The following is a 27,606-nucleotide window of genomic DNA, read 5'->3' on the forward strand; positions in this document are numbered from 1 at the left end:
ACATCATCATTGACCAACGTTTAATTTTTAACACAGCCTAGACAGGTAAGGATTAGCTCCACTACTTGGCAGGACACTGATGGGTGTCACCACCAGGTCTGCCTGTCCACTGCTTGGGGCAACACAAACTGAAGGAAGACCAGGCGCTTCCTCCCCAGGCCCCCAAACCCTGATACACCAGAGTGGCATGCTGACCCTCCGCTGGGGGCTTGGCCGCAGAGGTGAAGGCTGGAGGCCTTTTGCTAGGTTGACTTGGCTGGGACTCCCTCTGCCCACCCCATGGGCCTCAGGCCACCCCATGGCCACATGCCCCCTTGCCAAGCCCAGGGGAGGCTTGGCCCACAGCCTCCCTCAAGCATCAGCAAAGAGGGAAGTGTTGTCCCCATCACCCTGCAGGATTTTCCTGTGTTATTTTTTTACCACCAAGCAATTGCTTGCAGCCAGCCAGCAAGGCAGTACCAGCCACCCAAGTGGATAGGCAGAAAAGGGGTAAACTAGCAGCCATGCTGGCAGCCCCCTCACCACAGGGGGCATGCAGGAAGATGATAGTAGCAGAGGAAATAAACGGCCAGCAAGACGAAACAATAGCAAGGGCTTCTTTATAAGGGAAACTAAGGAGATCTCAGCAACTACATGCACCTGCCAGCAGGCAGCGACAGGGAAAGGGCCAGCGGGGCACAGAGGAGGAAGTGCGGCACTCCCGCCACCCACGGGCGCCCTCCCGCCATCTTGGTTAAGGGCAATACCTTCCCTCGCCCCCGACGGTGTCACGGGACTTCCGCCCCAGGCCAACATGTCTGCCCCCCTCGGCCTCCCCGTTAGCGTGGGGGGGAAGGAGCGCAGCCGGGCTGTCGGCACTCTGCCCCGCTGCTCTGGCTGGTGGCGGTTGCGCGGCAGGCCGTGGGGGCGCGGTCAGGCGGGGCGGACGCGGTATGGAGGCGGTGGCGGGGCGGCCGTGCCCCAGCTCCTCAGCGGGCTGTGGGCGCTCCCTCAGGCCAGCGGGTTCAGCTCCCTGGGGCGCAGCGAGTGCCACGGGCGGGGAGCGCAGGGCTCGGCCTGGGGAAGCGCAGGCTGTGCCAGCCGGGTGACCCCCGCCGCGCCCGCTTGCCGTTGGCGGCGCCGCCGCCTCTTCCCTGCCGCCCCCGTGAGGTGAGGCGGGCTCGGCTGGGCCTCCGCCGCTGCCTCCTGGGTGGCACCGGTCGGTGAGGAAGGGCTGGGGCTTTCGGCCTTTGCCCTGCACCAAGTTAAACTGCCGTTTCTGCCAGCCTGTGGGAATTTGATAACTAGTGATACGGGAGCCTCAGCCAGAAGTGCTGTCACATAGCGTCCGTGTTCAGCTTTTAGCTGTGGGGCAGCGTGGTGAGGCCTCAAAGCTGGTTCTCTGGTGATGTTAACAAAGTCTTCTTCTGCCTTGTGTCTAGGTTGCTTATAGCTGCTGTGAGAGTGGTCCCAGGTGACAGCTGGCTGAGTTGGAGCGGTTGGCAGTTTCACAGTGATTTTGGTATGTATACAGGATGGCCTGATATTAATCCTTACCAGCCTGCTGTGAGGATTGGCTGTAGTATAAAACTAGGATGTGTCTTCCCAAATCAAGAAAGCACAACTTTGAAAGGAAGGCTGTGCAAGAATACTACAGTATTTAATAATGCCTGTCTTCAGGTAGTGCTATGGATCCTGTTTGTACCTGTGTCTCAGAATAAATGAACACTTCAAGGCATCACACAGAGCAGTTAACGTGACCTTAGCGGTGATCTAGTGATTCTGACTGACGTTTACTGAAACAACTTGGGAAAGATGTGTGCTCTTTTCTTGTTGATTTTATTCTGCTCTTGAGCATTTACAGAAAGAAGTAATTTTCATTAATATGGAAACAAGTTTTTTTTGAGTCTGTTGCTTCCCCTTAGGTGAAAGTCAGTTTAATTGATGATTCTTTTTAAAAAAATAAAATACTGTTTTCTAATGCCTTAAATAGCAAAAGGCTCTGTGTGGTTTCTTTAGGTGAAAAGATGGAAGTGAGGCAATTGGGGGGGGTGGGAGAGTTTATTGGGTTTGGCTGTCTTGACAAATCAATTACAGTCCAGGCATTTGGCTTTAAGGCCTAGGGGTGAAATGCAGGAATTGGTACTCTTCTTGCTATAGATCTCTTTGTCTTTCTCAATCTGTTATTTTTCTCAGAACTTTGTTAGGGTCAACAGTATTAAGGCTTATGTGGCCAAGTTCTGCTGTCCGTCATGGGTAACAGCTGATCTATGCCTTTATGAAGTCTATACAATGTTTGTGTGTGTCTAAGCTCCTGTGACACTTGAAAAGGTATAGGGTCCTCCAAATCTTAAAAAATTATAGTGCCTTCATGGAAGAAAAAGTCACAGGTTACTGGTACCGCCACAGGAAGGAATTCAGCTTAACTGTTGGAAGAGACAGTAGTCAGCTGGGTGGCCATCCAGAGCATACTGGTCAGACTTCGTGTCTCACTGCCTTACAGGCAGGATGTGCTGCACCCGACCTGAACTCAGGTGCGTAGATGAGGGAAACCAGGGGCTGGGCGAGGAATTGTGGTAAAGTAAAGGGGACAGAGGAAGAGTAGGAACCTGCAGAGAAGCTCCTTGTAAAAAGCTTTGTCAAGAAAATGATGGATTGTTTGATCTGTTAAATGTGGATTGGCTCACTTGAGATATGATGAAGAGGCTGCGTATGCTTGTGAAGCACAGTTTCTTTTGCAGCACACAACTTGAACGGTGTAAGAGAATGGACAGCCTCAGCTGAGGGCCCACTTGGGAAGGACTATAGCCATCAGGAGAGGATGTGGGGACTTTTTTTTTATGCGAAGCCTGTGACTTACAGGTTTGTGTTATGTTTAGGTTGTTGAGTGATAAACTCATAGTTGTGGCTGAAAACAACTTTTTAATCCATGTCTGGCAGGAATGTGATAATCTTACAAAACAGTGATAAACCACAGTTAGTTAAATGCATTACATCGGGTTTATGCATTTATTATTTTAGGATAATACTGAATTTATGGTTCACTGGGCAAGGTTCACAGAGGGCTTTCTGCTCATGCTCCCAGAAACTTGGTAAGTGCTCTTGAGAGCTTTTTATGGAGCTTTAGGTGTTGGGGCTTGAGACTTTTGAATCTTCTGTGTATAGTCTTAAAAAAAAAGTCAAGTATGAGAGATTCCTGTTTAGATTTCTTTTGAGACTGAGTGAGGACTGTATCTCAGTGTCTATACATAGCTAGTTTGTGTAGGGTTTATTTGATTCTGTAAAGCAGAATCATCATTTTGAACTCAAAAGTCAGGCTGGCTAACTGTAACTGTTAGGGTGATTAGTTCTTGTTTTTTTAACTATCTTCTTTGTCTCTACAGATTTTTATGTGCTGGAGGAAAAGTGTCAAAAGTATTTAGACATTTTTTTTCCCCCTCCTCATTTTTAAAAAGCTGTTTAGTTGTGAACTGCCAATGGATGAAGACTTCTCAGGCCAACAGGTATATTTCATGGAACGCTGCCATTGAGTTACTCTGGTTCCAGAAACCACACTATGTGATGGCAGAAGTATTGTATAGGTTTACATATTAAGGTTTCATTAAAATACGTGAAATAAGGGATTTCAATTCTGAAAAGAGTTCTGAAAAGTAATTTGTCATTCATTACTAAAATGTTAATTGTGAAACCTGAGTCAGTAAAAGTTTTTCAGCTTTTAAAATGTTAATTTTGTGGCTTATTCCGTAAGTGAAATGTATTCTGGCCCCTCAGTGCATCTTTTTAATAAGATGCCTGTTACAAGTTAGTGGTGTTTACAAGCTCTTGTCTAATGCGGTGTTGTGGTAGTTTCAGTGCAGAATGTAAATATGCAGCTAATATGACAAGTATAGAACATTATGATTTGTAACAGATCCACTGGATAAATGTGAATCATCTCTTTAAAGATGATGGATGATAAAGAGATGGAGAAATTGCCTAGAATGTCCTTTTTTGTATTGACATCTCTGAATCTTCATACCATCACTCCTTTCTCTTTCATGTGTGTATTTTTTTCTTTATTTGTAGTTTTGGGGTTGTGGTGTGTGGCTGTAGTATTTTGGGTTTTTTAGAACAGTCTCCCCCAAATGATCTCTGGGGACTAGCATTAACTTTCCTGTAACTTCCTTATTTGTGATGACAGGATCAGTTAAAGCTTGATCTCTTACCTTCTCAGGAACCCGCTTGGCTCCTCTTTGTGACAGAACCAGGCCCAGGGAGCACTCCAGCCTGCATCGAGTTGCTGTTAACGAGCTGAGAAGCAGGCAGGTGAGTCACCAGTGAAGTGACCATGTAGATTTTCTTGACCCTGCACTGCGTTCCAGGATCTGCTTGTTGTGCCGGGAAGCAGGTTAGGTTGCTGATCAGTCAGTCCTCTCTTTGGCTAGGATATCTTTTTTGAGTTAAATATTCTGCTGTGAGAATATGCTTAAAAAGACAAAACAATAAAAAAGGCTAGTCATGGTAGTAAATATTTCTGTGAAGGTTTAAAATGATCAAACTGAATTACAAAATCAAGATAATTTGTACTTAAGTTCCTACAAAAGCCTTAACCAATATGCTTACTGACTTGATTTGTTCTTGAAGTACTTTCATCATGACTCTCAGTTGTGTTACTGATTAAGTTTAAAAAACAGATTTTCAATTTCATGCACTTGCTCCACTTTCTGTACATAACAGTTCCTAGAACATTTTAAGACTAAAAAAAGTCCTAGTATTTATTGTCTGACTCCCTTGCATGAGAAGGAACGTAGCCAAAGCACTCAGTGCTTCTTGCAGTACCATTCTCAATCAGAGCGCTAAAGCAAAGTGGAAGTAATCACCTAGAATTGGAGTACAATGTCAAGAAGACTGAAAGCACAGCCTAGTAATTTAACCTCCACGTTGAAAAGGCAAGAATTGGTTTGCTTTTGTCTTTAAAGAAATTACGACCTGCCTTAAGAATTTTTTCATGGGAAAGGGATGCCTGTAATACCTATGTAACTGAAACCTAAGGGATACGAATAAAATATTGAATGCAATTGCATGGAAAGACTACTGGATTGAATGGTGATTGGTACTTATTTTTTAAGAAACAAAAATGTACAAGCCCAGACCTGTTCTTGTGACTCAAAAGACTGAAAACACAGTATATTTATTAAAACAGATCTTAAATAAAGGCCCAAGTTGTTGGATTAGCAGCATGCCATTCTGGGCATTTGTACTACTAGCTCAGCAATTGCACTGGCAGGGAGAGCAACAAGTTTGGAAAGCTGTGCTAAGCTTTCTGACAAGTGCAGAGCAAGAATGAAGACACATGTAATTACATCAATTCTGTAAATTGCTTATCAATATTTAAAATGTTATATTATTTTGGTATTTCAAATAGTATCTATTAATGAAGTTACAAAAAATCTGTCCTCTTACCCTGTCTTCCATATACATTGGTCTTCACTGAGCTGTTTCCTCTGTGTGTCTCTGTTCCTCAGAGGTTTTTTTGTTTGTTTATTTTCCTGTTTAAAGATTAAGCTCATACATACTGAAATCTGTGATTTTTGGAATTTGTCAAAGTCTGTCCCCATACCCTTAAAAATACATTGAGCCCTCTTAGTTGCACTTCCATCAGATTTGCTACAGTTGTGTTATACCTGCTTGATTGTCTTGTCCAATGCAGTATCTTGGAGCACAGCCACAAAGGTTGATTAGAAGCAAAGGCAGGATTCAAAGCCCAGTACTTAAACCATACATACCCTTGGTTTGAAAAGTACTTGCTTTGGTCTTAAGGCTTGAGTTATGAACCTGTCAATCAGACAATTGTTTCCCTTATTTTTTTCTGCAGAAAAATGTAGTGTTTCCAAACTTACAGTATACCATGTCTACTGTCTAATTCATTAATTTAGTATAGGTTGCTTTGCATCTGATGAGTTCTGTCTTACCAATTGTCTGAATTTATTTTTTATCTTGGCTTTTATCCTGGTATTCCACTTTTAACACTGTAACTTCATCATTTTATAATTGTTCATCAGAATTTTCTTCCGCTTTAGTTTTCCTAGCTAGTTTCTCTTTGGTTAGAGTGAAATTTAGAAGCATCTCATGAATGCATCTCATGTAAGCTGCAAGTCAACCCAGCAAAACTGGTTTACTAACGTTTTTTATAGATATATTGCAAGAACCTCCTGCGATTCTATTTTCTTGCACAAACTGCCTGAATAATCAGTCCTATCCTACTGAAAAAAACTGTTCCAAATACTGTGACAAATTTTGTAAGTATTTTTAGTAATCCTAAGACAGCAACAAAATTTTCATCTTTGAGTGTGGTTTTTTGCACTCTACTACTTCTGTCCTTCATTCTTACATTATTCGTAGCTTAATAGGAAAAAATATTTTATCTGTTATACTTGGTAATTCAGTGGGAACAATCAGAAACAGCTATAAAAAGTTTAAGATAAACTGAAAGAAATTTTGTACTTACTGAAAAATGAGATTTTGAGGGAGGAAAAAGAATGTATGTGTATGTTTATATTACCCAATATAAGCTCTTCCAATTTTTGCGAAGTACAATTGTCATATATTCCTCTTTGAATTCTTTTAACTTTCTCCTTTTACTGTTTTTTACCCCCAAATAGTATTCTGTAAGTTTCCTTTGCTGGGAACTGCTGTCCTTTTCAGTTCCTCACTTGTTAGGTTAGATTTTCTGGGAAAAGAGTGTTTAGGGGAGTTGTTCTTTTCTAAGAATAGAGTTTAGTCTTACACGGAAGAATTTCATGTGTTAGTGGCTTTGTTTATCGTAGTTTCTCAGTGGGTGTCAAGATGCATAGTGCATCTTGAACTGAGCATCTGGGCAGTATCTACTTACAGAAACTAGGTATCACCCAGAGGTTTTATGGGGGCATGCATTTGTTGGTGATAGGTGTTCAGGTTTTTCACTCATGAGCTTTGTCCAACCTTGGAAATCTCAATACCATTTAAACTTTAGAGTACTTGTAAAAGACCTTCAAATTCCCAAGGGAGAAGACTCCTTTCTCTCCTTCCCTCTGTCTCCCCACCTCCCAGTCCCATTTCTGGGGGGAAAGCTTCAGTCCGAGGTGTTTTTTTTTTTATTTTTTTACCCAAGGTCATAAGTACCTTGGCCATATCAGTTTCCAGTTTTGGCATTTGGACATACTATTTATTGTCTTTGCTAATGCAAGCCTTAACTGTTTCATTTTGCCTTTTTCTTTGGACATAGAGATGCCACTTAAACTTTGAGTTTTTCATTTAAATGACTTTCATAAAGTTAGGCAGGATGAGTTGGGCTTTGCTAAGCAGGAACAATATAGTTCTGGCAAGCACCAACATCTGTCTTTCAAAAAAGAACAGGAAATGTAGCTGTGAATTATAACAAAGGAAAGTAACTTCATTTTATGTTTCTAGGTAATAATATCCTGAGTTAGTTCATAGATTTTTAAATATTATATTTCTACTTAGTCTTAGGATATCTCACAGATATGGATACATTCTAGTCTTGGACTCTTGGTTAGTTGTATTAGCCTTGTAAGGTATAAGAGGCTTTTATCAAATGTTGCTGGAGAGTGTCAGTTAGTGTTGCTACTATTACATTATTCTGGTTGCAGACAGTATGACTACAATTTCATAGTCCTCAGTATTTGCCCTGTGGTACAAGAAAACTTCATGCTGAGCAACCCAATATATTCAGTAAAAAATATCAAAAGACTTAAAGGCACAAACTACTGTCTCAGAAAGCACAACTGTGTATGATCTTGAAATGCTGGCAATTCTTGCCAACCTAACGTAACATTTGTGTCTGAAAAGCTGTAGAAATAGCGCTCTCATTTTTTAATTTAAATATGCTTCGGTTAATGTGAATGATGGAAGTGTGCAAGCTTGCTCATTCTGATTCTTCAATCACGCTTCCCTTCTCCTATTCTGTCTCCTGACACTAAGGGGACAGAGAGGACTGAATGATGATGGCACTAAGCTGTAGTTACAACTAAAGCTTTATTTTCTTAACAGGATATTAGGATTAGTATAGCACAGCACTTGTGATTGGAATGCACGGGATTTCTACAAGCAGAACCGATGTAGTACAGCTTACAAGTAGCGTAATACAGCATTTCAATACAACTGAAGTTTTATAATCACCTGGACCCTCTGCAGGGTGGGTCAAATCTTAATACATGGTTTACTGTATCAATATAACAATCATAACCTAGACTCAAAAATCATATAAAAGAATCCAAGTCAATCCCTCAGTCCTGGGAGGAAGCAGGTGATAGTGGAGGCGTCCCTGGTCACAGGGCTTCCCAGGTCTTGCTGTCCAGCAGCAGTTCGGGTCCAAGTTCCCCTCTTAGGACTTGTAACTGCTTGATTTTACAGACAGTGCTCTATGTGCTGCTATGCTCCCCAGTTCTGTGATGGGGTCATCGACAGCACTTGGTTGGCTGTGTGCCTGGGACCTTCAAGGCCAGCAAGGAAGGGAGTAACTGGCCTGGCACCCAGGAACCTTGAGGCTGATAGGGAGGGAAAGAAGAAATCTGTTTGGTCTGTCTACTTGATTCACAGAACCTTCAGGGCCTGATAACGAGGGAAAGGGAACAAATATGTGACCTGCTTGGTCACAGGGAATGGCTGCTTGCCTTATAAAATGGCATTAGTTATGCTAACCATGTTGCCAGGGGTCTGGAGCAGGGGGTACTGGTCACATTACATGCTTCTTTCCTTTTCATGGACCTTTTCAAAATGTAAGATACTAAATAGAACAACTTCTTAAGTAGTTGTTTTGTCTCTTTCTCACTGCTTTTATTCAGTATTCTATTTTGGTTAGTTTAGGGACCTTTACCTTGTGTAGAAATTGGTAAGCATGATCCAGAGGAGACTGACAAGGTGTTAGAAGTTGTTCATCAGGTTCAAGGAAAACAGGATGTAATTGATTCCACACTTCAACCATTAAAACAGAAGGATTTGACATCGTAAAGCTGTCATGTATCAAGACTGTGAGCATGTGGGTTCCTCCTTGGTTTGTGAGTGGGAGGATTTTTGTTTTCTTTTTTGTAGTCAGTCAAAATCCTTCTTTGTTTGGGTAAATAGTCATTCCAGGTTTTCTCTTGATGGTGGAAAACTCTTCCATTATGAAATTGTACATTTGTCAGTTGCGACAGGGACCTGCTTAATGGGATTGGACTGATCGGATAATGAAATGTTGTAGCCAACAGCCTGCTATGTACTGCATTTCATGGGCTGGGCCACTGCATCTGTGTCATGTAAAACATTGCCATTTTTTAACAATGAACCACATTCTCAAATAATGTCTTTAGGATGCCAGTACTCACCAAATTAATAATAATTTCCTTTGCATTCACGTATCTAGCAGGGCAGACAATTAAAGAATTAAGGTATCTGCTAAACTGAGAAACTCTTATGAAAATCGGATCTGTTATGTCAGTTTCTTCTAGTATGGGATAAATTACCTTTTGGATGTGTGGGGCTTCCTGATTATGGAGTCATTAGTTTAGACATCTTTTTAGATGCCTGAAGGGGGCTGAAAAGTAGTATGCCTGGAGTGCATTATACTTGTTGCAGAGTTAGTTATGTCTGATGTGCAATTGCATTATGAGAACACATTGCTTAAGCAGAGGTTTAAATCCTGTATTGTAAAAGAAACTTAAATTGCGTAAGGTGTTCTTGTGGAACATAAGGCTTTTCATGAGAACTTCTAATGGTGAAAGCCAAGGAACCAGCTGAAGACTGGTACCTCACTGAGACTTTCAGGGCTTTTGTGTACTTTGTTGAGGAGCTGACTTTTAAAGCTAACTCAGGAGGCTGTCAATGGGAGTATCTTGGATTGACATAATCTCTGCTTCTCCATGTAAAGTACCATGTATTTTCATTGTTCAGGATGGATTGTTGGCTAACTTTCTCCCCCATGTTGCTGCTTTCTTTCTAAGAGAAACAGCTCTTGCCGTACAGGAACTCATTTTAATAAATACCACTGTGATAGTTAAATTCTTCCTTGTTCCCAGGGATTTAATTTCATTCTGCTGCCTTTTTCCATAGCATTACATTGCAGACTTAAAATAAGCAAGTAGGGTGCTGCTCTGCCAGTCTGGGGAGCTCCCTGAATATACTGTATTCCTGCATGTGAGGGCTTTTTGCGTGATTGGTATAGCTTTTTTGCTGCTCATGACAGTTCGATGAAGTGCTTTAACAGTCTTAAGAGATTATGCGTTATGATGGTACGTGACTCTTAACCAATATTCTTATTTTTCACTTATCTCTTTGTAGAGACTGCATATGGTATAATAATATGTATCAGATGAGGCTTGTGGAGGGAGGTAATTGTCTTTTATTAGACTGGTTTATAATGGGACAGGGTGCCATGCAAGGTTTTAGTCCATGGTGACCTCAAAGGGCTTATGTGCCCGGAGTACATCAAGTCTTTTTTCCAGCTATATTAGTCTAATAAAAGGTATTACATCTCTATAGAAACACTGCCTGACTTGGAGCCTTCGTGCTCTAAGGATGCAACGACATGGCAACCATTACTGAGGCTGACCAACACGCTCTTCTGTGTACTGTTTCCAGTTACCCCCTCTTGTTTGCCATATGCACTTTTTTCTTTTCAGGTTAAGGGGTTTTATATCCAAGATGTGGTTAAGTCCTCTTTAAACAACACGGTCTTTTCTTTAAGTAAATTGTGAAACAAACAAAATTTAATTTGTTGAAATTGAAAATACCACTTGGCACTACTTCTAGCATCTTTCAACATCACTTTAGTGTATGTTTTTAATAAATGAGACCTAGGTTTATAACTCTGGGAACCTAAATGTCTTCCATTCTTCATGTATAAGCATGTGTAATTTATCACTGTCATGTATGTTTGCTTTCAAACTTCTTTGTGTTCATGAGCAACACAATGTTTCATGGCGTGACATTTATTGTTGGCTTTCTGTTACTAAATAAAGGATACTAGAAACTTGTTTCTGATGCCTTCTTTACGCAGGATGTATTTTCTGCTTGAGATACTAGTTAAACTGCTTTTGAGTTTAGTTACTAAGGTATTGGGATGTGTCGGTAACGATCTCTTCACTTGCCCTGTTTTGTCTACATAGATCTTATCTGTTTTACTTCATGATGAAGGGAGCATTCAATGATTGTTTTGAGGAGTTTAGTGTTACTTACAAAATGCTAGTTTCCTCTCACCCTTTCTCAATCAGTCTTGGGCTTTCTTAAGATCTACTGAAATATTTCCCTTGAATTTTCAGGGTAGGGGGGACTTCCCTTTGGAAGGAAGTTACTGATCTTAAACAGAAGCAAATGAGGCATTGACAACTTTAAGACAGTGAGTAAACATAGCTACTGAGTAATGCTAAAACAAAACTTTAAAATTGTATGATTATATGCAGCTTGCTTATGTACCTCTGACACTGAGGAGTATACTGGTCTTCACCTGTAATTCCCAGCTGTATGGACTTCTAAGACACATTTTGGTTTAAATAAATAAGAACATCTAGTGGTGGTTTATGTTACCACTCTTCAGAATTCCTTACTTACCTCAGAGTAATCAGGTATATTTCAGGTGAAATACTTAATGGCTTTCTTTCTCTCATAAGTTAGTATGTGTGTCTATAAGTAGTATCAATATGACATATCTGTCTAGGCAGATACAATGATCAAGAGGATGGAGCCAGCAAGGCTCCTTCACCACTAGTGTTTGCTGTGGTGGTTTTTATACTGTTAACAATTCCTGTAGTACATCTGTTCCATTAGCAATAAAAAGTTTTGTGCTGGCAATGTAATAGCTAATGGCTTTCCAGTATATAAGTTGTCTTTTTTTTTTTTTACTGCAATCTAATTATTTATGGAGAAAACTGCTGCTTTTCTTAAGCAGAAAACATAACTGTAGTTCCCCGACATGTAAACACACACAGTGTATGAAAATTTATACTTTTCTAGCAAAATGTACAAATGTTCCCCAGGTCTTATCTGAAGAAGCCAGATTTCAGTGTGCTTTCAATGATAGAAATTATGATACTTTAGTAATTAATGGAAGAATAGGGAAGTATTTGATATTCCTCTAGCTATAGCATTCTCCAAATACTATAGGCTTTTATTATGGCTCTTGATAGGTTAATTTTAGTCAGTTACGAGTGATTATCCTTATCTTCACTGGCTATCAGTACTCTGACTCTTCCTTCACTTCACAACCTCTTTGAGGTATTTTTTCTTTTGAAAGTTATGTCATCCTTATTCTTAGGAAAGAGGAATTTAATATAATTAATGCTACATCATAGTTCAGGTGTTTTGGGTGGGGTTTTTTGTCTTACAGTTGCAAACAATCACAGAATGGTAAGTGTTGAAAGGGGTGTCTGGAGATCTAGGCCAACACCCTGCTAAAGGAGGTTCACTTAAGGAGCAGGTCGCAGAGAATCATGTCCAGGTGGGTTTTGAATGTCTGGAAAGAAGGGGAGTCCACAACCTCTCTGGGCAGCCTGTTGCAATGTAACCCTCAAGGTAAACAAGTTTTTTCTCCTATTCAGAAGGAAATTCCTGTGTTATGGTTTGTGCCCGTTGCCCTTTGTCACTGGGCACCACAGAAAAGAGTCTGACCCCATCTTCTTGACACTTGTCCTTAAGATTTGTAGACATTGATATGATCCCCTCTCAAGTCTCTAAGTTAAATGGGCCCAGCTCTCTCAGCCTTTCCTTATAGGGATGCTCCAGTCCCCTCATCTTTGTAGTCCTTCACTGGAGCGTCTCCAGCAGTTCCCTGTCTCTCTCGAACTGGGGAGCCCAGAACTAGACACAGCACTCCAGATGTGGTGTCAGCAGGGCAGAACGGTGGAGGGGGATCACCTTCCCTCGACCTGCTGGCCGTGCTCCTAATGCACCCCAGGGTCCCACTGGCCGCCTTGACCATGAGGGCACACTGCTGGCTCATGGGCGACTTGCTGCCCACCAGAACTCACAGGTCCTTCTCCGCAGAGCTGTCCTCTAGCAGGTCAGCCCCCAGCCCGTACTGGTGTGTGGGGTTATTCCTCCCCAGGTGCAGGACCCTACACTTGCATTTGTTGAACTTCATGAGGTTCCTCTCTGCCCAGCTCTCCAGCCTGTCCAGGTCTCACTGGATGGCAGCCCAGCCTTCTGGGGTGTCAGCCACTCCTCCCAGTTCTGTATCATCAGCAAACTTGCTGAGGGAACACTCGGTCCCTTCATCCAGGTCACTGATGAATAAATTGAACAGGACTGGGCCCAGTACTGACCCCTGGGAACACCGCTGGCTACAGGACTCCAGCTGGACTCTGCGCTGCTGCTCACAACCCTCTGAGCTCTGCCATTCAGCCAGTTCTCAACCCACCTCAGTGTCCCCTCATCTAACCCACACTTCCCGAGCTTACCTATTGGGGTGCTGTGGGAGGCAGCAGCAAAAGCCTTGCTGCGGTCAGTAGCTGTCATATTGCTTGTCTCGACTGTGAATTAACAGCTAGAAATCTAGAGTTAGGTTGATGTAGGAAGGATTATTTTTTATTAACTGCTGAGTGGCAAGTGGTCTGTTCTTCAGTTCACGCTACCCCCACCACCACCACCCCGCTCCCTCCCTGAATGTTGCTTTATAGTCTTTAATAGTCAAACTTGGCCTGCCACAAAAGCAGTAAATGAAATGGGTGGTAAAACTCAACTTTCTGAAAATATCTGACCCAGGTGGTTTTATGCATTGATTTGCATTGTTAAAATGGTATCTCGTGTAGGTTCATCTTGGAATTTTAGTCGTCTTGTGTCAGATCCAGTCCAGGAAACACTTCCTCTCTTTGATATTGAAGTAGTCTAAATGTGAGAATAGCGGGGTTTTATTCCCTCTGCAAAATATGTAAGAAGGTAAGCGATTACTTAAAAAGAAGTCCTTTAGGTAACAAATCCTGGATTTGCTCCGTAGCTAGTTGAGTGATTTAAAATTCATACTTGTATACAAGAGTTTGTAAATGAGGGAAACTTTTTCCAGAACTTTGTTTTTTAACATAGTAAACTTCGCAGTGTTTAAAGTCTATATCTAAATCTGTTTCAAGCCTCTTTCCCAATGGAACTATTGGGAAAGTTTGTGGTGGATAAGAGCATACAAATACAGTACTTGCAGTTTTAGCAGATTTAGGTTTGTTTTTACCAGCTATCTTTTGCACATCTCTTAAAAGTAATTCCTGTTCTACACACCTGAGACTGGTTGGAAACAACTGGTCTTAAACTCCCATAAAATTTATCATATTTCTCTCCCTTCGCCCTGTGTTCTTAGCCAGTCATTGTTCTACCACAAACCCCGAGAATTTACTGCTTTTCTCTAGAGTAATTGCTCATGTTCAGCACACATTTGCTCTGTCGCAGCTGGAGCTACTCTCAATCTACACTTCAATGCATAGGTTATGGGTAGATGTTACAGTGAGGATAGTAGTGTACAGTCAGTACTACTCAGCACTTCCTAAGGGTGTAGAGAAAGAATTTTCTTAGAGATTTTTTATTTTCTTGTGAGCTGTAAATCTCACTAGTTTTTTAGCTTGGTAGTAATGATCATCGTTTTTACGGTCTTAAAACAATACTGATGCAGATAATGGAGTTTTTACAGTGTGTTTGGTTTTGTTATTACCAATGTGAGAGGTAAATAATTCTGTATGAATGCGGTAAGGAATGCATACAGCTGGAAAGTATGGAGTAACTTCTAAGACCTCGCTGTAAGAGTTCTCTTGCCCCATTCTGCATAGTACCAGTGCAGTTTTTTGGTAGTTCTAATATTTTGGTTTGTGTTGGTTTTTTTTAATAAAAAAAATATAGTTTTGATAAATTCAATGTGTCAGTTTTAATTAAAAAAAAAAGCTTAACTGGATCAGTTCTAACATGTTCTGATGTGTTTTTTTCAGGGTCAAATATGTGATTGAAAAAAGCATATTCTTCATGGCATTGTGAAATTAAGTCTTTCATGACAGTAATTTTTACTACCTGCCTATGGTTATCCTAAATTGCTGTTCTTGAATGTGTTTAAGTATTCAAGTTAACACAATGTGGCATTGAAATGGCATTTGTTCGGTCTTGAGTCAAAGAACCTCAAAGTGGTAGAAAAATATTTTAGTAGTCACGCTATACTGTTAGCACAGTAATCTCAGTATGTGGAAGTTGAGGAGTTACCTTTTTTTATTAGACTCATTTGAAAAATACTCACTTCCTTGAAGATATACTATATTAAGTATTGCTATGGTACTTATGCTTTATCTGAAATACTGAGAAAGAATGTTCTGTAACTTCAGCTTAATCTTTTACTTACTAGTTGTATGGGGCTGTAATTTAGCAAGCCAAGATAGAATGCACTTAAATGAAAACTTCTTAAAAAAAAAAAAATATTCTTGGGATTGTTACCTGGGATTATTCAGTTCCCTACTGAATTTTGAAGTGCCAGATCTGTTTTCTGGATTAGTTGGAAAAGTTTGTTTATTAAAAACTCATGGTACCATTAACATATTGACTGAAATGGAGTTTGGAGCCTTCAGAGAGGAGAGTTTTGAGGGACTGTAAAAGCAGTGTGCCTTTCTGAAAGAGTCATCAGAGGACCACACTCCTTTTCATGACGGATGCTAAGCTGTTGCTGCTCAAGCTGCTTGGATAATAAGGTTGATAGTTTGCCTACAAAGGTTCCCATAAAAACACTGAACAACTAAGAAAACAAAAAGGATCAAGTTGAATGTAGTGATTATGACCAACACTTCATGGAAAACTTACTTTCTCTTGAAAAATAATTTTGATAAATTCAATGTGTCAGACTTCCAAATTTGAAAATACACTGTTAGGAAGCCTGTTCTTGATCCTTGCTGATGTTGATGAACAACTCCATGTTATCGATAACTGACATTCAAAGCCCTCATTTACTGTGTAATATCTGCACTCAGACTGAGCAGACTACTGGAGATCCATGCATTCTGTCCCTTTAGCAAGGCTGAAGCAAGGGCACTTAGCGGTTGTTCAGTACTGTCATTAGGTATCCTCATTTCCCTGTTTGTGCCCATAGCAGTTTTTTTCCTCAGTCTTTCAATAACCTAAACTTAACTTGAATGATTCCTTGTGTAATAAATTAAATAGGTCCACATAGTACTGAATTTTATTTTAGTTTGGTTTACACTGAATAAAGATTTAATTATTTCAAAAAGAATGGCAGTTTGATATAGGGCAAAGTTGGGTATTTGGGGTTGGCTGGTGGCTGGGTTTTTTTCCCTCTACAAGTGATCACTGATTTGCCCCTTTTTTTCTTTCAGAATTTGGAAAATCAGGGTGATGGTACAGGAAGTAGAAACAAAGTTGAAGCTGGAGTTTGTGGCCTTGATCAACAACAAGTTGGAGCAGAAACATCTCAGAGTAAGAGCAGTGCATTTAATTTTAAGGGGAAAACAGTAGCAGAATACTTAGATCTATCTAAGCAAGGAAAAAGACTGATCTTGTAGTTGAGCATTGTTGGCCTCTGTGTAACAATGAGGGGACAGCTTTGCTCTAAGCAAGTCCAACTAATATCCTTCCGCCTTGTTTCCCATTTACCTTCAGTTGTGGCTGAAGTTCTGGCAGTTGGGTTCAACGTGTTCTAGCTTGTGGTCATAGCTGGTTTGTTTTAGCTGTTTCTGAACTAAAAAACAGGTACAAAGTAGGAGAAAGGACGTGTATTATGTGATCAGGATTGTATGTTGGGAAGGGTTAGTAGGCATTGCATATGTTTGAATGTGGGAAGAGAGGAATGAGATTGCTTGAAAAATTGTGCCACCCCCTCCCATCTGGCCTACTGTACTCGTGAGTAAAGAAAAAGAAATGGAGCTTCAAAAAGCTCCATTCAAATATGAGGGGGCTGGGAGCAGGCCCTTACGTTGGCAGGAACAAAGGTGAGAAAAGGGGCCCTTTTTCTGTCTCTGTGGAGACTTTTTCCTTACAGGCTTGCTGATTCTCAGGGTATTATTCCTCTTCACTTGGCAGGTTATGAGCTGAAAAGTGAGTCTTGGGGTTTTTTGCTTGTTTGGGTTTTCTGTTTTTGTTGGAAGTGGAGGTAAAGCAGAAGCAGGCAGCGGTGAGGGGAAAGTGTTCAGTGAATGTAAGCTATTGCGGTCCAGCAGTTGTGCCAAATGAGTTCAGAGACATATGTAGTTTAGTTCTTGCTGTTGAATGTGAAATGGAGTTTTGCCATGTACAAAAGCAAAGGCTTCAGAATGGCAGCTTGCGTTCAGTGTTGGACTGAGGTGAGAATTTTTTGTTTTGTTTCATTTCACCTTCCTTTGTGATGAGTGCAAATGCCAATTCTTGGTGCAGCTCCTCTGTTGCATTAAGAACAGATGTCCTAGTTATGTTTTCAAAAGGGAATTTAAGTAGCATTCAGCATGTGGGTATACCATGTGGACTCTGAAACTTCCATCTGAGATTGTAATGAAATATATCTTCTGGAACAAAACATAGATGTGAGGTTATTCTTTGCTGCTTTGAATGAACTTTAATTTTTTCAGACAGTTCAGTAATACTTGAGATCTGTCAGGTAAAATCTAACAAAACTGGAACCATGCATCTTGTGGTTTAAATGTGCCTTTCTAGAATATGCTTAAGAGTGTTTCAGTCTTTGACATGTTTTTGACATACGTTTTTGTTGATGTCAGGTTACCTCACAGGCTCAACTGCAGAATAATTTACTGAAGCTTGAAGGCTGGAGTTAGGGAGCTGTGGAGCAAAGATACCCTATTTTGATTCCATGCTTTAACTATTTTGCAACAAAGCAAAAGACCAAATAAGTCAATAGGAAGACCTCTGTGTTTTGGCACCAAGAGAACAAAACAAAAACTTAAAAAAACATAGTGATTGCCACCTGTATAGTCCTGTAATTGGAGCTGGTTACTCTTGACAGTGTAAGTGAGCACTTCAACAAGGTTGAGATTGAGAAGATTTCTGCCAGTCTCACTTTGTTTATTGCTGACACTATATGTACCAGACATGACATACACAAATCATACTACTTGAGTACATTATCCAATGTTTTTGATTCCTTAGACTTTACTGTTAGTTTAACTTAACTAATATCTTAGTAGAACAGAACCAAGCCTTTGTTAGCTTCTACTGCCTACTGTGAGTTAGAAGGACATACAGAAAAGTTATGGGCAGAAGAGAGAGGCTAGCTTACCATTTCATTTAACAGTTTTGTTTATTTTAGTTGAAATTCCTTTTGCAGGCAGGAACAGAATACTTGATATGCAGTTTAGGGGCATGGTTTAGTGGTGGACTTGGCAGCGTTAGGTTTACAGTTAGACTCTATTTATCTTAAAGGTCTTTTCCAACCTAAATGATTCTATGATTCTGTCATTCAGAATGTAGCTAACTGATTTCGCTTCTCTGCTACAGGTTATGTGAAGCTATCATCATCTTATAAGTAAAGTGAAAATTTGGTTAACATTTGCACAAGGCAGTGGTGTCATGGAATTACGAGGTTTTCGCCTGGTCCAGTCAGTAGAACTTGTCTATGGTGTGGCTGTTTGAAGTGTTTCTATTGCTTAAGATTTACCTCTACCTGAGTCCTGTTAAGCTTCTCCCCAGTTGCAAGGTCATTCACTGACACATTCTAAGAAATAACTCAGCCCTGGTTGCTACCTTCAGCTTAAAGTTATGGAAAAAATCGCTTGTTTGACTATTCATTATGCATACACTCAGAAGCACCCATGTTCTTGCACCCATGTTGCCTGTGGCTTCCAAAAATGCTGAAAATGAACATTACTTGAGTTGTTTTCATAAACCCATGTAATTTCAACAACTTTTACGTACAAGAAAATACTTCACTTTAGTAAAGACATTCTCCCTTTTTTTACTGCTTTGCCTATACAGCTTGAGAGAGAATGTATATCTGCATAGTAGTACTAATACAACAATTAGAACTTACTGCATCGAAAAATACTACAACTGAGGTGCAAGGCAAGTCAGTTATTAAAGAAAAAATAATCACGTGCTATGTGCAAACCAAAATTTTCTTCAGCACTGGTATTTCAACTCCTGTCTGGCATGGCTAGCTGGCTATGTTATCCCAATGTTTGTGTAAATGAAAGAAGCTAAATTGTTAGATAAAACTTGTTTGGTTTATGCAGTGAAGCATGTGGCTGACTTAAGTTACCTTTGCGGGTTTTTTGAGTAGGTCTGAACTTTTGCCTTTGTTAGCTTTTATTGGAGCACATCTAAATACTGTTATTTGCTGTTGCACAGCATATGGTGTGTTAATGCTTTCTTTTTATTTTTAGTATGCCAGAACTATGTGTTCCTCCCTACAGCATGAGCTGGCTTTCCTTGTTCACATTCCTTGCAGTTCATCTGCCTATAAATGTTTTTAGAGTACATTGAATGATGATGTTAAGATACTGATGTGTTAATGCATTAACAATAAAAATCAGACATCAAATTGTATGGTGTATTTGGCCTGAACACATTCCACTACCGCCCCAAAATCAAGTAGTCTCTGTTTTTTAACTAAAATCTTATTTGGAAGCTTTTAATCTAAAATCAGTATTTGTTGCATTTGTCACATTTGTTGAGAACATCTTTGGGAGCAAATCTGAATTTTTCTCCTGTAGAACACCTGGTGTTTTGTGGAGAGGAGTCAGAGTGGTTTGGGATGGAAGGGACCTTCACAATCGTCTAGTTCCAACCTCCCTCCCTTGGGAAGGAAAGATCAAAAGATTACTTGCTATTAGGGCAGGCAGTGTAGAACAAGTTCTCTCAGACTTGGGGAGAATCTGAGTGTTTTTTTATGAAATGAAGGAGCCTGAAAGAGGATACGTGCCTGTTAGACACAATTCAGCTAGTAAGTTATATTTTCTGAGAGGTGGGTGATTTTCATTGGAAAATCCCCATCCAAAACAAAATTATTATTTTGGGATGTTGTGGTATAAGACACTGTATATTTGCAAAGCAGTAAAGGTTGCCACCTCTTTTTGCTTCACCTCCGTGGTTATTGATCTGAAAATACTAATTTACACTTGACTATAGTTCACAAGTTCCATTTTTTGCAGTGGACTCATCAAGATTATTGAGCGTACTTTAGGAGTAATGCTTGCTCTGGCAGAGCCTTGAACTTAAACTGTTGTTAATCAAGAGTCCCAAATCTTGTGTTCCCACAAAGGAAAAAGGGAAAACAGGTGGTAGGGCTGGATATAATGATTCTTTCCATTTTTACCAGTGCTCTGACAGCTTGCCCTAGGAAACTTTCTCTTTAGAAGAGAGATCAAACAGTAAATAGAACTGGCTAGGCATACGCAGTGCCTGTTGGTCTCTGGCACCCGCCATCTGCAGTAAAAGTCCTTGGGTTTAAGAGTTGGTCCTTTATTCATTTATGCAGCAGCAAACAATTTTATTCCTTGATTTTTTTTAAAAAAAAATTAAAATCTTTTGTTGTCAGTGTATGTCATGCTTCATTCAGTAACACTGTAAAGTAAGTGTTGTCTGTCAACATCTATGTATAACTTAAAAAAAATCTTGAGTAAACAGTTCATTCATAGCAATCTCTCTGTATTTTTTTTACTAGTTCCAGATAGTACCTAAATAGTAGATCAGCATACACCCACAGTCTTGTATGTAGTAGTACTTTTATATTTAATATCAGCATTTTCTAACACAGTTCTTTTTTCCCCAGGGTAGAAAAGATTTTGAGGTGAGAATTCTGTGCTGTGTTTGAATCTGTATAGAGATCTCTGTACTAGTAAATGGGCATATTGTTCTCGTCAACAGCTGCTCTGGGATGAGCAGAAACCACCATACCAGTGGCACAAACCTAGGTTACATCAAGAAAGAAGAAATAGGCAGTGCTGATGCTCCATCTGGATCAGCAAGGGAGATGCTAAGTCAGAACCCTTCAACACTCACGTGAGCATTGCGTCCAGGTTTGGATCTTCGTGGGCAGAATGCTTGGGAAAGTAAGTCTTAAATACTTGTGTATATATGCCACTTCTGGCATGTCAGTATCCAAAATTCTATGGGTTAACCAAACTTTTTTGTAAAAGCATGCTAGTCTACCCCCTTCTATGTTAATTTTCTCTGTGATGCAGCCTGTTCTTCAAACGCATGTGCTAGTAAGTATAGCAGCATCTAGCTTATGTGAGCTTATTTAAGTTATCTTAAATGAGTGTTTAAAGGGTTAGGCTCTGATTAAATCCCACTGATTCTATGCTTTAGGTAGCAGGGTGACTCAGAATGCCTTTGTCAAATGTCTTTAATCTCACCAGCTGCCCTGTCAGTGAGGATGAGTCAGCAGCTGGAGTCCTACACTCACTAAATCTGGAAGGCCCAACTGTTAGTGTAACTGATTTGGCAGCTTGGGGCAGGATGTGGACTGCTGCATTACCGAGGTGACAGCAGCCTTTCTGGAGTGCTGCTGCATCTTTTATAGGAGAGAGGAAAGTCATTTGACCTTTTATTTTATTCTACATTGACAGTGAAAACAGTATTTTCCAGGAGAACGGAGCTGGCTGTGGGCAGATAGCAGAAATAGCATTCATGGGAACTTCTTGGGCTGCTTGTATGGTGGACGCTTGTTGGCTTTCTATACAGAAACAGTAAACCTGAAAACTGGGAGAAGGTGCTGAACTTGCAGCACATGCATGATACAGGAGTGACTGGTCTGCAGTCTCCTTGAGCCTGAAAGAAAGTGGGTGGCTGGCCCACTCAGAAAGGTCTTCATTAAGACTTGGGCAGCCCTGCTGTTTTAGTAGAGATACACGGCGTACGTGCAAACTGAGTTTGTGTTCAGTCCTGGTATATTTGCATAAGGGGTTAGGAATCCTGGGCAGAATGGTGATGGCACTAAGCTGTAGTTACCACTAAAGTTTTATTTTCTTGACAGGATATTAGGATTAGTATAGCACAGCACTTGTGATTGGAATGCACGGGATTTCTACAAGCAGAACCGATGTAGTACAGCTTACAGGTAGTGTAGTACAGCATTTCAATACAACTGAAGTTTTATAATCACCTGGACCCTCTGCAGGGTGGGTCAAATCTTAATACATGGTTTACTGTATCAATATAACAATCATAACCTAGACTCAAAAATCATATAAAAGAATCCAAGTCAATCCCTCAGTCCTGGGAGGAAGCAGGTGATAGTGGAGGCGTCCCTGGTCACAGGGCTTCCCAGGTCTTGCTGTCCAGCAGCAGTTTGGGTCCAAGTTCCCCTCTTAGGACTTGTAACTGCTTGATTTTACAGACAGTGCTCTATGTGCTGCTATGCCCCCCAGTTTTGTGATGGGGTCATCGACAGCACCTGGTTGGCTGTGTGCCTGGGACCTTCAAGGCCAGCAAGGAAGGGAGTAACTGGCCTGGCACCCAGGAACCTTGAGGCTGATAGGGAGGGAAAGAAGAAATCTGTTTGGTCTGTCTACTTGATTCACAGAACCTTCAGGGCCTGATAACGAGGGAAAGGGAACAAATATGTGACCTGCTTGGTCACAGGGAATGGCTGCTTGCCTTATAAAATGGCATTAGTTATGCTAACCATGTTGCCAGGGGTCTGGAGCAGGTGTACTGGCCAGACACCTGATGCTGGTTTTGGTAGTTCTGTCCTAGGGATGTTTGGAACACCCCTGCTCACAATGAGGAGGATAAAAGATTTCACAGAAAGTTATCCTGTGCAAATTGGTTAGAGCTCATATGTCAGATTTGTGGCCTTCTCTGCCTTTGAGCTTTTGAAAGGAGAGCTCTGCACTTTGTGGTCACCTGGCAACTGCGTACACAATATGAGACAGTGATTTTTCTCTTTTCAAGTTAACTTCATCTTGATTTAGACATAGTCACAAGCTGCTGTTGTCAGGTTATAGATTATTTTTTTCCTTTTTCCAGAGAAACTCCACAGATCTTACAGCAAGCTTTTATAAATTTTAAATGAAATGTTGAGAGACTTGTAATTTTAGGTCTGTAGGCATAGAGAAACATTGTTTTTCTGTATTTTGTTGATGGCTGCATGTTTTGAGTACATTCGTGTTTTGGTTTTGCTTCTAGTATAATGTTAAAATTATTATATAAATAATGCTTTCATTTTACTTCCACAATATATCCTGTGGGATTCAGTAGAAACGCATACAGGAAACAAGGTTTAGTCCTAGCTTTATAATACTATTTTTTAATTGTCTTCTTAAAAATACAGCTTTTACAGTGGTAGTCGTAATATTTGCAACTGTTTTTTGAAGATTTTTTTTTAAGCCAGCTGGATTTGGAGTACTTAGCTGAATAGTTGTGAAAAGAAACCAGTCTGTATAATAAATTTATTAAGCCTGAGATCTGATTTAGTCAAGGAGACTAAAAAGACTCAGCAAGGAGACTTCTTTGCTAAGGAGACAGTGATTGGATATGGGATTGGATAAATCTCTTAAAAAAAAAAAAAAAAAAATCTTTCTGGCCTCAGAAAAGGTGCAACTTCTGTGGTAACGGTAGGAGAGGCATGTAAGAAGGTGAGAGGAAGGCAGCACACCAGTGGTATTTTAGGACTGGGCGAGGGTATACTCTACAAAAGCATCCCCAATGTTTTCTACAACTTTGGGTGTTTTCTAAAACTAGTGAAAGAGTTGCTGTGTGTTTGGATTTAACTCCTACATTATTTTTTTTTTCCATGGCTGAAATTATGCATTGTGTTACCACACACAGCTTACACCCAGGTTTACCTACTCTTTCTAGAACACATCCATCCAATATAGATTGGGTACTCAGACATCAGAACAGAAGCTGCAAAAATCAAGAACGTCTAGTAAGAAAAAAATACTGTATTCTTCTGCCTGCTGGGTGTTTTTTACATAAAGAGAGTTCTTATAACCCAAGGCTATATTGTTTCTAATACTTTATTGTTGACACAGATTTTATTGTGGCACTTATCTGTGGTGATCAGGAAAACAGCAAGCACTTGGAATATGGTTTAACCTATGTTTCATCCTGTGATTTAAAGTGTTTGAAAACAGAATTGTCTTGTCTTTATTGTACTTCACCCCTTTTAATAAATCCTTCGCTGGGAGGAGAGAATCTCAAGGTGTTATATGCCCTAACTTAAGCTTCCTAGCTCTTCACTTCTAGTTGAAAGAACGGTCTAGGAGTGGGATGATACAATTGCTTTTGCATCTGAATTACCTGAACTGGATTACAAAACTGATACACGTTAAAAACTTACTTTCCCCCAGGTGTTTAAGGAATTATTTTTTTGTGTGTTTTTTTTTAAATCCAATTTGCTTTGATCTAATAGTTATTGCAGCATAGCACAGGAGGTAGCACAGCAGGGAGGGAGTGGAAAGGATTGAATAACATGGCATTGCAGGGGGAGGTTGGGAGGGAAACTGTTATCAAACTAGAGCCTTTTATGTCCTGAGGCTGCTTGCAGCGTTCTCTCTGTTTCTGAATGAGCAGCACCTAGCTGAAGAGAACTAGAGGACAGCAGTTTCTGAACAGTAACATGGAGGAAAAGCTTTGTTTCTTCAAGGGGAAAAAAGATTATTATGTTTATGGGGCTGCTTTAGTAATGTAACTAGTAAATCTGCAAGTGGAATGGCCTAGTGGTCCTCTGTGTATGTGACTGCCTTGGTAAAAGAAGAATTCAGTATACAGCTTTAGAGTATAGATTCTGGTTCGTAGTATTTGTCATTAATACAAAGCACCATGGCTTGAGACTTGTTCCTCAGCACTGAGTGACAGACCTTAATGATGAGTAGGGAAATGAAAGAAATTTTAAATTTTTATTTGTAATGTCCCTAAAGGAGGTGACTTTTGGATAGGATTGTAGCTCTTCAATAGAGTAGGGCAGAAAAGGAAGTAATACAGTGGTGAGACTACATTAAAGTTTGAGGATAAGGCAGAGAACATGTGCAAACAGCCAGAATCTGCCAGAACTGTGAAGTCCAGATGCTCTGTGTATTTAGTTCTTGTATCTGCAAAATACAGAAGACTACCAGTTGTGGCTTTGTCCTTTGTATTTTTTAACATAATGGCAAATTTGTGTGGGGAAGAATAAACAGCCTAGTAAGAAAAAAAAACATTGAGGCAAATGAAAAAAATAGCTTGATTTCATTTTACTAACTAAACAAAGGTAATGACAGCTACAATTGCAGCATAGGTAGCATTTCAGTCACCAGCTGTCCACTGTGATGTGTGGCTGCTACAGCAGTAGTTTTAAGCAAACTGGGAAGGAAATAGCAGAATCCTGTGAAAACCACAAGAAGTCATTACTTTCTGTAGTATGTCTCACAATACCGGAAAACTAGTAATTTGGGTCACATTTTTGGAAATCAAAACTTTTTTTCCCTTATAAAAACTTACAGGAATCTGAAGAAGCAATGAACAACACATTAGACACAGCCATGGAAGATTACAGTTCCACCTGTTTGGATTTGGGTAAATTAGATTGAGATTAACCAGTTTGGTTTGTTCTATTTTCAGTCTGAGTGTTTTCTAGTTTAAGCAGGCTGAAGAGAGTTGTTAAATGGCCATTAGCGTGGGGAGAAATACAAGACAGGCTCCACAACCACAGGGCAGGTGGTTTTTGTCCATTCAGATCATATCTCTGAATGACCTTAAGAAGAAACTAATATAATTTATTCTTGAAAATAAACTTAATTTTAAAACTTCATAAGAACACCGTTCATTTAAAATGTCAAATACATGGTTGAAGTTGCTTACTGGTACTTTGTGAAGAATTTCTGAGGTGCGTTGTGCTTTTGATAAAAGTAAACCAATGCAACAGATGATAGTCTTTGAAGAAAGCATTTGCATGCTCTGGAATTGAGCTGGCAGAAAGTTACTTTGTGGAGATCCCAATGTTTGGAATGTGAAGTAGCATGAAATGGAGGCCTTTGAATAACTACATCATGTAGTATGTGCTTGCTAAACTAGCTTCAGGTTATATAAAAGCTTCTCTTCATGCCTTACTTGGCTTGATGTATGAGCCCTTCATTATCATAATGTTCATAACTTCCATGAAATCCTACTTGAAGAAACAAAACTTTGAGAAAATTGTGCTGTTTGTTGTATCTGCTTTTCATTTTGGAATAAAACAGTGCTAAGTTTCGATGACCAAATGAGCACATACGCTTAGGGGTTTTTTTACCACAGGAACTGTTTTTCCACAATTACCAACACATGGCCACAACAAACTGCTCTAAAACTTCTGTGAAGTTTCTGCCAGGCATGCTGCCCTGGAAGCCTCCTCCCCCTTTTCTCAGATCTACCATCCTTCCAAAAACTTCAATAAAAAGATCAACTTTGCAGAAATCCCTGAAGATCAGATCATCTGGCCTGAATTTGGAACTCTTTCTTAGCATGTTGAGAAATGGTCTTGGACTCAGGGGTTTTTCTTGTCTCCTTTTTAAAGGAGTGGGGAGTGAGGGGTGTATGGCTTCAAGCATTGTAAGGCTGGAATTTTTTAAAGAAAGTGACTGCATTTAATTGAATGCTACCTTAACTTGTTCAAAATACACCTTTTCCAAGTTTGTAGCTCTTCCTTATAGTATGAGAAAACAGTCTTTTAAGACATACTGAACATTTTCATGGAGTGTAGAAGGTCTTGTCTAATCAGGAAAAGCCTAAATCAAGTATTAGTCATACATAAGCAAATAAGAAATGGATACCACTTCTGAGCCATTTCCATAGCAAGTGATCTTGAAGGGTTGTTAGTAAATATGAATGTAGGTCTGAATTTTCCTTTCAAGGAAAAAAGCCATTGATCATAAATGGAAGTGGGTTTTAGTTATCATAGCTTAATTTTAAATATACTGTGGGGAACAGTTACCATAACTTAATTTTAAAACTTACTACCAGCCTTTATTGTATCATTGTCTGATATATATCTGGTGTGCTGACTGTGCTGTCTGCTTTTTCTGCAGGGCATGTGGAGAAAAGCAGGAAAATAAATCACTGCCATCAAAAAACTTGAGCAGTACTTGAATCAGATGTACAAGGACAGCATAAAACTAACTGAAAGGATATTGGCTTTGGAAGAACAATCTCTTCAGAAGCTCTCTGTCGTCCTCCATGCCTACTGTAGTGAGTTTCATCATGAACACAGACTTCTCAAAGGCTGTCCCAGGCTCAAGCAAGATTAATTTAAAGCACTTTTAATTCAGGGATATCCTAACATGTGCAGAGTTGAGACTCCCTACTAGGAATACTTTCAGTTATTTAAATCGTGTAATACCTTTTATAAAGGTGGAAGGCTTGCATTAAATTCAGCTGTGAAGTACTGTGCAGTGTTTGATACTAAGGTGTTCCAGGATGGTTTACTTGTGGTCACCTGTGCTTGTTCCAGGGCCAACATATGTGCAAGCTCAGTGACAGATTTGTTTTTTGCTTTCATAGGGATCAATACATACAAATCAATAAAGATAACTGGATCTGAAACACAAATTACAGCATGCCAGAGAGTTACAGGACAAGTGTGTCATCCTTTCAGTACTTAAAAGAGGCTTATAAGAAAGATAGGGACAGACTTTCAGTAGGGCCTGTAGTGATAGGACAAAGGGTAATGGCTTTAAGCTGAAAGAGGGTAGATTTAGATTTGATATTGGGAAGCAATTCTTTACTGTGAGGGCGGTGGGGCACAGGCACAGGCTGCCCAGA

At 40.1% G+C, this 27,606-nt stretch overlaps 1 long non-coding RNA gene across 9 annotated transcripts; it reads left to right on the forward strand.

Annotated features, from left to right (window-relative positions):
• The first annotated feature begins 768 nt into the window (after positions 1-768).
• LOC119150271 lies at positions 769-27,403 on the forward strand. 9 transcript variants are annotated; one of them, XR_005104994.1, is made up of 9 exons: positions 769-817; positions 1,422-1,501; positions 3,001-3,071; positions 3,363-3,482; positions 4,193-4,284; positions 11,256-11,332; positions 16,278-16,377; positions 20,752-20,936; positions 26,874-27,403. It is a non-coding gene; the product is annotated as an uncharacterized LOC119150271 (long non-coding RNA). The 9 variants fall into 9 exon arrangements; XR_005104992.1 differs by lacking the exon at positions 769-817 and adding an exon at positions 825-930; XR_005104993.1 differs by lacking the exon at positions 769-817 and adding an exon at positions 939-1,149.
• Positions 27,404-27,606: the final 203 nt, after the last annotated feature.

This window comes from Falco rusticolus, chromosome 6 (genome assembly GCF_015220075.1).
Source record: "Falco rusticolus isolate bFalRus1 chromosome 6, bFalRus1.pri, whole genome shotgun sequence".
Lineage (NCBI taxonomy): Eukaryota > Metazoa > Chordata > Aves > Falconiformes > Falconidae > Falco > Falco rusticolus.